The following is a 13,555-nucleotide window of genomic DNA, read 5'->3' on the forward strand; positions in this document are numbered from 1 at the left end:
ACCACCTAGCCACCCCTCTTTTTTGTGATCTTAAAGAGGCTGTCATTTAAATTTGTTTGCTTCAGTTTCCTTACCTGTAGAATGAGCTAGAAAAAGAAATGGCAAGCTACTTGCCAAGTATCTTTGCCAAGAAAATTCCAAATGGGATCACAAAGAATTGGACATGTCTGAACAGCACAGGGGATAAGTTTATATCCTAATATTTTTATTTAATTACAAAAAAGTTGTTATCCAACTATGCAGTAGTCATTGAATATTGAATATAAAGGAATAGTAATAGTATAATGACTTTTCCCAGAACTGTTTCTATCTGAACAAAATAAATGATAAGAATGAATGAATACTGATAATTGGGGGCAGCTAGGAGGTGTAGTGATAGAGCACTAGCTCTGAGTTCAATCTCATCCTCAGACTTAGCTGTATGTCTTTGATCAAGACACTTAACTCCAATGTCTTGCAAAAATTTAAAAAAAAAAGACATAATTGAACTTAAAAACTAGTATGCTCAAAATTGTAATACTTTAATAACTAATAGAATATTCAAATTAAAACAAATGGGTCAGTTGACTTAACCCAAGACAGTTTCTACCAGAAATCCATTGAAAATTTTGATAATTAAATATAAAGACAAAAATTTCATCTAATATATCTGTAGAATGAATAAAATACTTGAGATTCTACTACCAGATATATAGAGGAATTATATAAATTCAACTACAAAACACTCATTAAAGGAATAAAGACAAAACTAAATGATTGTATAAATTTTAATTGTTTGTAAGTAATCCAACTCAATATAAGAAAAATACTGACTAAATTAATTTACCTACTTAATGCCATAGGAAATTATCTAAGGTTTAGTTTAGAGATTCAGAAAAGAATCTAATTATAAAATTTCATCTGGAAAAAAGGTCAAGATTATCAAGGGAAATAATAAAAAATTTTTAAAAGTTAAAGGGGCCTAGTTGGACTAAATCTCAGATTATATTGGTTAAGAAATAGAAAGCTAGATCATCAGAACATATTCAGTATATAACATAAGAAGCAAAAGAACATTGTAATCTCATGTTTGACAAATCCAAAGATCCCAGCTACTGAAGTAAGAATTCACTATTCTAAAACAAAACAAAACATGCTGGGAAAACTGAAAAACAAGCTGAAGAAACTACAATCAAACCAAAAACTCACACTATATACCAAGAAATGACTAAATTAATACACTATTGACATAAAAGGTGATATCATAAATGAATTAGAAAGAAATAACTTTTCAGGTCTATAGGAAAGGAAAGGGTTCATGACCAAACAAGGGATAGAGAGGATCATAGAAAATAAAGGGAACAATTATGATTATATAAAGTTAAGATTTTTGCACAAATGAAAACAATGTAGAATTAGAAAAAAAAATAACTTGAAAAAAATCTTTATAACAATTTTCTCTGATAGGAGTCCCATTTCCAAGGTATATAAGGAACTGATTCAAATGTGTCAGAATAAGAATAATTTCCCAGTTGATAAATGATCAAAGGATATCAATAGGCAGTTTTCAGATGAAGAAATTAAAGCTATCTATAGTCACATGAAAAAATACTCTAAATCACAGTTGACTAGAGAAATTCACATTGAAACAACTCTGAAGTACCACCTCATACCTATCAGATTAGCTAATATGACAGAAAAGGAAAATGATAAATGTTGGATAAGAGAAGGGAAAATTTGGACATTAATGCATTGTTGGTGGAATTGTGAATTGATCCAATCAATCTGGAGACCAATTTGGAACTATGCCCAAAGAGCAAGCAAACTATGCATATCCTTTAATCCAATAATACCACTTTATGTCTTATCCCAAAGAGATCCTTAAAATGTACTACATATGCAGCTCTTTTTGTGGTGACAGAATTGTAAATTGAAGGGATGACCATCAATTGGGAAATGACTAAACAAGTTGTTGTGTATGAATGCAATGAATACTATTGTGCTATAAAAAATAATAAGGGGGCAACTAGGTGGCACAATGGATAGAACACTGGCCCTGTAGTCAAGAGGACCTGAGTTCAAATCCATCCTCAAGATATTTAATAATTTCTTCACTGTGTGACCTTGGGCAAGTCGCTTAACCTCATTGCCTTGCAAAAATATCAAAAAAATATTAACAAGAAGGATGATTTCATAAAACCAGGAAAGACTTACATTAACTGATGCTGAGTGAATTGAGCAGAACCAGAAAAGCTTCATACACAGCAACTTTGTATGACAAGCAACTATGATTTACTTAGCTCTTCTCAGCAATGCAATGATCCAAGACAATTCCAAAGGACTCACGATGAAAAGTATTATACATATTCACTGAAAGAACTATGGAGTCTGATTGCAGATTGAAGCATACTATTTTCATTTTCTTTTGTTTGTTGTTTTCCCTTTTTCATAGCGTTTCCCTTTTGTTCTGTTTCATCTTTCACAACATGACTAATGTAGAAATATGTTTAGCTATAGTACAGGATATATATGTAGATTTCATATATATACATATATATATGTATATATCTATGTCAGATTACTTGCCATGTTGGTAAGTCAGGGAGAAAAAATCTGAAACTCAAAATCTTGTGAAAAATGAATGGTGAAAACTATTTACATGTTATTTGAAAAAAAATTTTTTAAATCTCTGCAGCAAGTTTCTCTGATAGGAGACCCATTTCTAAGATAATATAAGAAACTAATTAAAATATATCAGGGTGGCTAGGTGGCGTATGGATAGAGCACCAACCCTGGAGTCAGGAGTACCTGAGTTCAAATCCGACCTCAGACACTTAATGATTACCTAGCTGTGTGGCCTTGGGCAAGCCACTTAAACTCATTTGCCTTGCAAAAACCTAAAAAAAATTTTCTTTAAAAAGAGTCATGCTCAAATTGATAAAAGGGCAAATAATATAAACAGGAAGTTTTCTAAAGGAGAAGCTATCAATAGCCAAAAGGAAAAAAACTGTTTCAAGTCACTAATAATTAGAGAAATTTCATTAAAAATAACTTTGAGATTATTCCTCATAACCATCATATTCTCAAGCTTGACAAAAATGAAAATAACAAATATTAGAAGAGCTCTAGCAAAATAGGTACACCAATCCACCATTGAAAGAACTGTGAATTTGCTTAGCCATTCTGGAAAGCCATTTGGAATTATGCCTAAACCCTTTGTCCATATTCTTTGACCCAGCAATACTACTACATTCTATGTCCACAACCTTTGACCCTGTAAGAGCACTACAAAGTCAATACCCCAAAGAGATTAAAAGGAAAAAAAGGACCTATATGTACAAAATATAAATTTATAAAAGCTCTTTTTTGTTGTTTTTTATGGTATATGAATATAATGGAATAATACAGTGCTATAAGAAATGATGAATAAGAAGATTTTAAAAACATCTGAAAAAATTGGATAAATTGATTAGAGTGAAGTGAGCAGAATCAGAAGTAAAATGTATATAATTATAACATTGTAAAAGATAAACAGCTTTGAAAGACTTAAAACACAACGACCATCCATGATTTCAGATGATCTCTAATGAAATGAGGAATGAACTCTTGAGTACTCATATTTTGGGGTCTTTAAGCTACCTCTAGCCAAGTTATTGTTTTAAAAGTCAAGTGGCAACACTTGGATTTTTGAAAATATCTTTTGTAGTTAATATCTAAGAAGACCGGGTCCCCAGGGTTAAAGATATTTATCAGAGATGAAGGTAGATGGGAGACTTTGTTATAGCATCTCCCCTTACAATTGTGAGGAAAGCAGAAACCATCTGGAAGCTTGTCCTGGACCACAGAAAGCTAAACAAACTCATCATGTCCACCATTACAGCTATTCCTGATCGTGTCAATGTTATTGACCAGACCCAGAATAAGTGGCAAGGATTGATTATCCTAGTCCATTTTTTTGTCTATTCCTGTAGCTAAGACTAGTCAGGAACAGTTTGTTTTCACTTGGGAAGGAAGCCAGTATGCTTTCACTATCCTTTCTCAGGGCACCTGAGTTCTTTTATGTTGTCACATTATAATGGTCAAAGACCTGAAAGAGACCTCCATTTTTTTTAGGTTTTTTTTTTGCAAGGCAAATGGGGTTGAGTGGCTTGGCCATACAGCTAGGTAATTATTAAAGAGACCTCCATTTCTGAAGGACTTAATAAGAGTACAATATCTATGACATAATATTGACCTGGCCAGATTAGTCCTATAGATTAGATTAAATGGTGATTGATATAAGGATGCAACTCCCTAAGGCAAGTTTTGGGGAGTTTAATGGGGAGAGATAATTCAGAGGATTCTGTTCATTGCCTAAAATAAGTTATTGATATTCACTTCCCTCAAAATCCTATAAGGAAATTCAAAGATTTACTGGACTCCAGATTGTACAGAACTCTCATTCCTCCATTGATTAAGTTACCTGTAAGCCTACCTCTTTAAAGTGGGACCTAAGTAAGCCGGGAAACAATTTTTACAACTAGAGTCTCTAACAAAGGACCCATTTCTAAAATTGTCTTCAGTTTTTAAATGTTATCTTATATAGTATGTCTTTTTTCTCTTTAATTTCTTTCATTTGGATTTGATTCTTCTTTCACAACACGATTAACATTGATCTATGTCTAGCATGGTTATACATGTATAACATATTAGATTGTCTTCTGTCGGGAGGGGGAGAAGAATGTAAAACTCAAAACCTTGCAAAAAATGATTATTGAAAAATATCATTACATGTAGTTGGAAAAACAAATAAATAAAATATTTTTCAAAAATTTCCACTAAGGAAGAATAAAAATATCCACCATGAAAAAATACATAAATAAAGTGGGGCTCAGAACAGACTACGGAGCTAGAAGATCTAAAGCAGACTGTCACCCCTTGGGTGGGCACTTTATCAATATCCCCTTTGATCCTCACAGTAACACTGGGAAAAAAGTATCATGATGAATAAGAAAATGAAGTTTTCTTATAAGTAAGTTCTCTGGAGCCTGTATGAGGATGTGCCTTCTGCACGAATTTACCTTCCCCCCCCCCCCCCAGACATGCCATAGGTGATTTGGCCGCATTCCAAAGATTCCAGGAGCCAGCCACTCCGTGGAATACAGGTAGTACTGGGGAGAACTGGCTATTCTAACAGTATTGACTTCATTCAAAGTAAAATCTTCTCAAAATGGTAGACTTGTAGACTTTTCCCATATTTCTGTTAAAGGAACTCAGGAATCCCTCCCAACTAAAATAGCAACTAGCCTTCTTTGTTCTCCACTGATAAATACTCTGAGGCTCCAAGCCTTAGTGGGAATCTCACCCATGGAGAATTTTTTCTGCCTGGGACTTTCTTTCTTTCTTTCTTTCTTTCTTTCTTTCTTTCTTTCTTTCTTTCTTTCTTTCTTTCTTTCTTTCTTTCTTTCTTTCTTTCTTTCTCTCTTTCTTTCTCTCTCTCTCTCTCTCTCTCTCTCTCTCTCTCTCTCTCTCTTTCTTTCTTTCTTTCTTCCTTTCTCTCCCACTCGGGACTCAAAAGGCTGAAAAGAACACGGGATTCCCCCAGCCACAGACTGTTCAGAGTTGGTGCTCCCCCGAATTGGTGATGTTATCTTTATCTTTTTCTTCTACTTTGATTATAGTATTACTAACCCTTTGTCTTTAATGTATTATTTGCTGTATTGGATGTTATTGTAATCAATCTATTCCTTGTGTTGTGTAATTAAAATACTTTCATTCTCACAAGTGTCAGCGAGAGTGTCATTTGCAGGAATGAATCCGAACCTCATTTAAAATCACAATACACGTGATTATCCCCATTTTTAAAGTTAAGGAAATTGAGGAAAACAACAGTTAGTCATTTGGAGTTTATTGAATAGGAGAGGAAGTGAAATGATACCTGCACTTTAGGGAAAAAATCACTTAAAGAAATAGTGGATGATTTGAAGTGGACAGGGAGTTGAGGCAATCAGACCCATCCAGGAATGTGATGAAGTCCTGCACCAGAGTGGTGGCAATGTTAAAGGAGAGAAGGAGGTGTTTGAAAGATTTTTGGAGATATGATAGAGCAGAGAGTTTGGGGAAAGACAGCTAGATCTGAGAATTGTCAGCATAGAAATAGTAAATAAATCCAAAGTTGCTTATGTACCAAGTCAAGCAGTATATTGAGAAAAAAAAGGACCCAGAACTGAGAGGGTACATTAAAGCAGACAGAAGAATGGTCATAAATCAGATGGAGAATGGTGTCCTAAAAACTGAAAGAAAAGAGAATTTCAAGGAGGAGAGGGCAAAAGTGTCAAAGGCTGCAGAGATGTCAAGAATGAGGACTGATTGGATTCAGCAACTAAAACACATTATTAACTTTGAAGAGAGTAGTTTTGATTTGAAAACTGGATTGTAAAGAGTTAAGACAGTAGAAGAGAAAAAGTGGAGGCACAAATTGTAGATGACCTTTTTGAGGGGGTTTAGTTTCAAAGAACAGAAGAGATACAGGATAAAAGAGGGACTGGGAAGAGTCAGGTGAAGGATTTTTTTTCAGGATAGGGAGACATGGGTTTGTTTGTAGGCAATAGGGAATGAGCCAATATACAGGGAGAGACTGAAGACAAGTGAAGGAGTGGGGATGATAGAAAACAATCTATTTGACAAGTAAAAAGATTCAGTCAGGTAGCTGAAATTATAAACCAGAAGTTGTCACTGGGACTGAATGACTGTAATTACATAATAGAAGCCTACTATCTTTTTTAAACTAAGAGATGAACAATCTCTATACCATAGATACCCCCAAAATAACCCTATGAATTTAAATAATTTTGAAGTCAACTATTCATCATGGAGAGAGTTGCTGAGACATGAGATTGATTCACCAAATTGTAAGATCAATATTTTAAAATAGTTTTCACCAAATATTCACCATCTCCAAATTTCATGGAAAGAAAAGTTTTCAAAGTATAGAAATTTGGAAGAAGAAATTTGAACCAGGTAGATACAGAAAAAGGCATACATTATTCCTATCTGCTATGAGATTTGTCCCAAGGATTATTTTCAATGTTTCTTCAGAAGATGAACTTAAATTCTAGGGCTCTTATTTAATTGTCAAAAATATAGTCACTTTTATCCTCTTGTGTAATCACCCATAGAACATTAGATATTGAAGAATAATAGTTGAATAAGAATATCTTGAATTATTTTGACTAAAATTCTATCAAAAAAGAACAAGATAACTGATAATTATAATAACAGTAATATCTAATATTTACATAGTGCTTTCAGGTTTTTAAGATACCTTTTATACATTATCTCTTTTGCTCTTTGCAACAACTTCATAAAATATTTGACACTGTGTTATAGATAAGGAAAGACATTCAAAGACATTATTTGATTTGCTCTAAGTCACAGAGCTCATTGAAAAAATACTTGGGGACAATATCTGAGCTTAAATTTTCAGTTCTGCCATTAGTTATGTGACAGAGAACCTCAGTTTACTTACATATAAAATTAGTTTCCTTAAGGAATTTTTTAAGAGAAAGTACATCAGTGCTATATAGAACTGCGCACTATCATTAGGATCATCTAAAATATATATTTTCTCCCTTGTTTGTAGATCTTAATTTTGCTGGTTCTTTTTCCTCTCATTTTAAGATTTTATTAGTCAGCATAATAAAGTATCTGTAGAAGATTTTTTTTTACTTTTTTTATCAGTTTTATAATCTATTCATTGGCTCTAGAGAAGCACTGGCTTTCCTTCTTTTTAAAGATGTACCTTTATAAATGAAATTGAACTGATCATTCCTGGACAAAGGCAGAGGAAAGACTATGAAGACTACCTATGAAGTCTTGTTGTTTTTTGAACAACTTTAAACTCAAAAAAGTTTTTAGACATGATCTGCATTTATCAAAATTGGTTTATTTAAATCTATCAATACTTTGCAAACCCTTGAACCGACTTTATTTGCAAAATGAGAGTGAACCTGTGGCTAGTTATTCCTAATTCTAACATTCTGTGATTCTGTGGGTCTTTAGAATTACATATCACTTCAATCTAGATGAAACATTTCCTATCTAATTTAGACAAAAGCTATACCTTGTCAATAAAATTTATTGAAATCAAAATTGTTTAACTTCAAGGACAATAGAGGTATAAGTCTTCTGAGGCTTTCTTTATTATATTCAAAATCGTAAGTCTGAAAGAAGCAAAATCAGAAAAAATAAGAACCTACCTTCAAAGCAGGAATGTGTAATCTGTCAGAATTTGGAGTCTTGTTGCCAAAGAACAATTTTTATTTCTATTTTCCTTCTGATAAGCAACTACCCAAAGTTTCAAAGCAATAAAGTCAAGGAAACACATCCAGGATAGAAAACTTGCTAAATGTAAAAGTTTTCTCTAAGCTCCTCCCTTTCCCTCCCTTGCCAAACCAAAGTGGCAGGGCACAATCTGCTGAAACATAGAATTGGATTTGGAGTCAGGCTTAGTTTCTGGTCTGGCTTTGTTTCCTACTGGCTTGGTGACCTCGAGCCTGTCAGTTCCCCTTTTTAGGCCTCCAACAGATTCTTCATTTGTAAAATGAGATAGCTGGAATAGGTGAGAAGGCCACTTTCAGGTCTAATATTCTATGACTCAGTAGATGAAGATGAAATCATCAAGTTATTTCTTATGGGATCTGCCAGAAATAGTTATAGGAGATATAACTATAACTAGCAGAACTAGTTATAGTTATTTATTTAGCCCAAAGAACACAACAATTACATGGTGTTTGATTGTTTTCCAGGGTATATCTTCTTATTCACTCAACTACAAATCCTGAGATATTCATTACCTTATGGTCAGCCTTCTGGGCATAAACTGCCCAACATTTAACTACTCTGGTTCCTGTTCTCCTTGTCCCAAGCAGATATACAGACTTGAATTCAACAAAACTCCAAAGTCTCCTTTGGGCATAGGATCAGTCAATCAATAAACATTTATGAAATATTCACTATAACCTCAGTATTAAGGATATAAGAAAGGCAGAAAAAAACCCAAAAGCAACCAGTACCTACTCTCTGTGAGTTCAGAGCATTGACTGAACAGTTCTACCAAGATATACCTTCATCCTAACCTGGCAGGTCCATAAGAATTAACTATACCTAAACTATCCTCTATCTAGGATATGTCTTCATTCTATCCTTTCCCCTGGGGTACAAATATAAGGTTTCCCGGGTTATTTCTAACATGGATACAAACACCCTCCCACAATTCTACTGGTCTTGTTCTGGAAGGAAAGGAAAAAATCAAAGTACATGCACAAGCAAAAAGGTTAGACTTTCACTGGTAGCCATGGTAAGATCATTGGTCTTTAAGTTAGAATGTATGGGCTAAAATTTCAACTCTACTACTTTCTACTTGTGGCACAGCAATCTTGAGAAAGTTGTATAACCTCTCTTGGTTCAGATTTCCTCATCTTTAAAGTGAATTACAAGTAACATGTTGAAGTAACTGTTGTGTAAAGCAATGTGCTATAGAGACTAGGGAAGATACAAAATGTCCTAGGACTATTAGAGACAAAGCTGGTAGATTTGACATCGCATCCCTCTTCCTACTTTCACTTCTGATCAGAACAACATAACTATTTCCCAGCAATGCAATCATGAATTGAGGTCTTTCCTCAGAAGTGACCAGTTTTGACTAAATAATTTAATTGATTTAAGAGTTTTCATACAAATTAGTATGAAAGAATTAACCCAACAAAAGCAATAAATAAAAAAACAATATGCATACCTCACTCCGATTCAAATCTATCTATGTAGAACATCTGTACCTGTTGTATCTTAGAGCATTTACTTGTTGAAAGATGGCTGGTCTGGACAGAGAATCTTCCCTGGCTTCAACTCTCAGCTCCCAAGAACATTCTACTGACTGATGTCAAATTCAAATAGAAAAAGAGTCACTAATCCACACAGAAGATATGTTGCCACATGCTTGTTTCATTTTAAAAATGTAACATTATCCATGTTTTGTTTCATTGACATTTATTTTATTAAATATTTCCCCAATTATATTTTAATCTGGTAGCAGCCATATTTGGGAATGTTGCAAGTCACATGGACAGGAAGGCTGCATATTTGTCACCTCTGCTCCGATGTAATACTAAAGATCAGTCTCTGCATTGATCTCTGGAATACAACTGGGGGTTAGGGGTGGAGGATGGGATTGGGAGACCACCAACCACAAGTAAAATGAGATAGCTGGAATAGGTGAGAAGGTCACTTCCAGGTCTAACATTCTATGACTCCATAGAAGATGAACATGGTTAATTCTTATGAAACCTGACAGAAGTAGAGATGATTTAACTTAAAGAACTTAACAATAACAGATAGATTGGTTAGTGTCTAGCTCCCACTATCAAGATGCAAGTGCTCAAAGCAAATGAGGTACAGGCCCTACCATTTCTTATATGGGTTAGAAACACTACCTGGAACCATCCCCACCTCCATATTTGAACTGTGATCAGGTACTCCTACTAAAGATTAAGAGGAAGAATATTATGGGACTGTACCTGAAAGATGTCTGAAATAGAGTGAAAAAACAGTATCTATGAAGATACTGAAATAATTTGCATATGTATATGTAAAATTATAAAAGTATTATTCATACTGGAGAATTATGGAGGATGGGGAAAAATAATAAAAGATGAGACTTGGCCAAATACATTCCAATCTTCAAAAGCTGGAAAGTACAATATGAAAGAAAAAGAAATTGCAGCCTTATAAACTTGATAATTTCATGTCAAAATTCTGTAATCTTAATAAATGTTGGTTGGTTTTGAAGAAGACCAAAATGGCATCACTATGTTAGAGACAAGTTAGAATATGGCTGTCTGTGGCTGATCAGAGCAATATGATCTCAGAATGCTCTACCACAGGTTAGGCACAAATAGTCCGTGTGAACATAGTACTCCAAATTTACACATCTCATGTTTTCCTTTGAACTCCTTCAATTCTTCCTTGCTCCTAGAGCACAGCAACTTCTCTGACAAGGGCATGCTATTCTGGGTAGACCAGTGTCTCACATGCTACACAATCTATTTCAAAGTTAAGAGACACCTTCAGAATGTGCTTGGATCTCTTTTTTTGAGCCACCCATGTGAGTGCTTGCTCTGTGTGAGTTTTCCATAAAATAGTCTCTTTGGTTGAACAACGTGGTCATCACAGTTATACTCTGTGTAGTAACATTTGATTGCTTGACAGTTTAGTTCGAGAAAGGACCTCAGTGTCTGGTATCTTATACTGCCAGGTGATCTTCAAAATCTTCCAAACACAATTTAATGGAAGTAATTTCATTTTTCTGGACATGGTGCTGGTAGACTATCCAGGTTTCTGTCCAGGTTTCACAGGCATATCAAATACCTACACTGAGGATGAATATGGCATCAATATCAGCTATGGCCCTGCCAGTAAATTCTTCAACTTGAAAAGGCTTTAAGTCAAGACCAAAGAGGAGGGAGTGCTGGGGCATGATTTTCTGTTTGCAAGTGATTGTACACTCAGTGCAATAAAATATGGATCAATTCTCTGTTGCTTATCCTAATTTTGGTCTAGCATTTAACAAGAAGAAAAGAGGTGCTCCATCAGCCAGTTCCTCACATGCATATGTGGAATCATTGGTCCAGCAAATTAAATGTATGATTTATAAAAACATAGGAAAGGAAGTGGTGGTCAAAAAGAACTAGTATGGGCTCACTAAGAATAAGCCATAGCAAACAATTTCTTGTTGCTATTGTTGTCATTGGAATTTTAGGTAGCTAGCTCAAGGAAACATTCATAGACATGGTATCCACTCATAGACATGGTATCCATGAAACAAATAAACAAACAAAAGACAATATTCATCGCAGCTTTATTTGTAGTGGAAAAGAATTGGAAATTGAGGGGACGCCCATCAATTGGAGTATGGCTGAACAAATTATGGTATATATATTATATATATATATATATATATATATATATATATATATGTATGTATGTATATGATGAAACACTATTGTTCTATAGGAAATCATGAGGGATGGGATTTCAGAAAATCCTGGAAAAATTTGCATGAATTAATGCTGAGTGAGATGAGGAGAAGCAGAAGAGCATTATACACCTTAACTACATATAACACAGGGTGATGACCAGTCTTGATGGACTTGCTCACTCCATCAGTGCAATAGTCAGGGACAATTTTAGGGGATCTGTGATGGATAATACTATCTGTATCCAGAGAAAGAACTGTAGGGTTTAAACTAAGACCAAAGTTTATGATCTTCAATTCTTAAAAGTTGTCTTATGTATTAAATAATTTTGCTATTGCTAATTTTTCTTTCTTTCTTTCTGATTCTTACGACACATTCAATTTTGATCTATGTTTATCATGGATGCAAATATCAGATTGCCTTTTGTTGGGGGAGGGGAGAGGGAAGGGAGGGAAGGAGAGAAAAAATTGTAAAATTCAAAACCTCATAAAAATGATTGGTAGAAATTGGAAAACAAATAAAATATTTATAATAATAAAAAAGACATGAATAAATAACATTTTTTTAAAAGTTCTTTTGGGATAGCTAGGTGGCTCAGGGGATAAAATACCAGCCCTGGAGTCAGGAGGATCTGAATTCAAATCCCACATCAGACACTTAATAATTACCTAGCTGTGTGGCCTTGGGCAAGCCATTTAACCCCATTTGCCTTGCAAAATACCTAAAAAAAAAAAAAAAGTTCTTTCCATGATTCCTGGCACAAAAATCTCTCTTTTCAATGCTCATATTCTTTTGTTGATACAAACATGGAATACCAGAATTATAGAGGTCTAGAGGCTATGCACAGTACTTTTTACTGATTCTCCTTACTTGGAGAGGTTGAGGAGCCACAACTGGGAGAATTGTGATTACATGAGAGGGGTGTGCCTTAGAGACAGTGGAAGATATATAGGCATTCTGTAACTGATTTTTCTCAGTTAACTCCATGATTATAAGAAGTCTTTTTAGCATGATTTGAGGGCCAGAACTGAGCAAGCATGTGTCTTCAAAAAGGCCTAATTCAGCCTTAGTTTAGTCCTCTGCAGCTGTTTTCTGATGACTGGAATCATCATGCATCCAATGACTGTGTCTAAGAGGAGACAATGCTTAAGGAAGAGTAATCTTGGGACCCTTTCTTTGTCAAAGCCATGTGACCCTCCCCAAATCGTCTTTGTCCTTGACTTCTACATTTGTTGTTTTTTATTCTGCATGGTCTCCAATTTTGTAAATTTCAAAGGGTCAGAAAGGTGAGCATCCAAAATGCCATTATATCACAGTCTCAAGAATCAAAATTATGAGTACCCCAAAGGAAAATGGAGAGAGATAGGATGGGTATATACAGTTATAGGAGGTCTATCACCAGCCGGGGCTTATGTGCAATAAATGGTGTTAAAGGTGTATCAAGGACATATAAAACCAGAAAAAGTAAGATGGTCAAGGACCAATAATATGAAATGGTACACAGACTTAATATTTGCACTGCTATCTAAAATATTTAAAGTCTTAGAGATTTGTCTCTAGTACTT

The sequence above is a fragment of the Macrotis lagotis genome, chromosome 1, assembly GCF_037893015.1.
Source record: "Macrotis lagotis isolate mMagLag1 chromosome 1, bilby.v1.9.chrom.fasta, whole genome shotgun sequence".
Classification (NCBI taxonomy): Eukaryota; Metazoa; Chordata; class Mammalia; order Peramelemorphia; family Peramelidae; genus Macrotis; species Macrotis lagotis.